Raw genomic sequence first — 1,565 nt, 5'->3', positions numbered from 1 at the left:
CATGAGCAGAGCCAGGGGTGTTACGTTGACATATGCAAATTTGGTCTTGGTGGGGTGTTTTATTAGGGGTTGAAGAGAATGGCTATTTCGAATGGCGGGTAAGTCTTATATTCTTCTTATATTGCATTTTGATTAATTTTTTTTAAAATTTATTAAATTCACTAATATATGTATTTTTTTATAAACAACATATTGATGCATGGGTGTCACGTCTTCTGATTATAAGGAAATTGAAAAAAATAAAAAAGAAGCGATGGACTATTATGCCTTCGTCTTTTCACGTAGCTCACTTGAAGGATCAAAGAGACGCTTCATATGCATTGGGTAATTGAAAAGCTATCCTTTATCCTGCGTGGTGCGAGGTCGATAAGGTTAGTATTTATTTTTGAATATTTTAAAGGTGTTCATAAATTTTATTTTATGTGCGCAATTGAATTATTATAAAATTGCAAGTGTTTATCCTTGTTATGGAACGTCGTCATTGGCTTCTCTTCGAGCTTCAGTTCTCATCCCTGAAGACGATAATATATGACAGCATGTTGAATTACATACCATTGTCTGATTTGAAAGATATTATTTGTAAGGGATAGAGCACTCATTTGGCTAAATACTTGGATGCGATTGATCATTGGACTAGTTCTGGAAACAAGAAGCCAAAAAAGTTCAAAGTTACAATGATGAGAGACGAGACAGCGCCACAACAAATGACGGGAGCCAGAAGGGATTGTGGTCCTCTTGTATGTATGTGCTTGGAACGTTTGACGACAGGAGGTAAACAGTTTCTACCTCCCACAGATAGAGATAGAGGTGCAGTAGGTTTGTGGTTTCGGCATTTTATGGCTAGAGCGATATATGTGAGACGTTGCCTACCTGCATCTGTGTGCTGAAAGTGTGCGTAAACAACCATTTGTTATTGGTAAGTTTGAGCAAGTGTTGTTAACATATATACTCTTTGTTGGTTTGAAAATGTTTGGTTAAGTACCTAGAATTCTATAATTTGTTGTTTGTTGGTTTTAGATGTGTAGAAAATCTCATGGCCATAACGTTTCTGCAGGTTAATCCTGAAGTGAGCTGCGTGAACTGTTGGTTAAGTACCTAGAATTCAATAATTGATGTATTTGGATGTAAGCTCCTATTGTTAGGAGCATTTGGATATATTGTCTAGGGCTAATTGTATCAATGTGCTGTCAAGTGTAAATAAGAATTGTTTTTTTTGTTTAATTGATTTTTTTGTTTAATTTCAATCTGCATTATGTTAAAGGCAAAAATAACCTATTGAAGGTACACTTTCGTAATGGGAAAGTCAAATTCGCGTTGCGATAGTCAAATTCGCAACTTGAAAGTCAAATTTACAACGCGAAAATCAAATTCGCAAGCAAAAATCGCAACGCGAAAGTCAAATTCCCGTTGCGATTTTTGCCTTGTGAATTTGATTTTCACGTTGTGAATTCAAGGAAAACACCTTCAAAAATCTAACAAACAACAATCTGATAAGTGATAACAACTGAACAGATCATAGCAATGTTCAAACTCAAGTTACTAATGCATGTCTAACTGAAAATGTA

Source organism: Hibiscus syriacus, unplaced genomic scaffold (genome assembly GCF_006381635.1).
Source record: "Hibiscus syriacus cultivar Baekdansim isolate YM2019G1 unplaced genomic scaffold, ASM638163v2 tig00112925_pilon, whole genome shotgun sequence".
NCBI lineage: Eukaryota > Viridiplantae > Streptophyta > Magnoliopsida > Malvales > Malvaceae > Hibiscus > Hibiscus syriacus.
Note: the sequence above shows the minus strand (reverse complement) of the source record.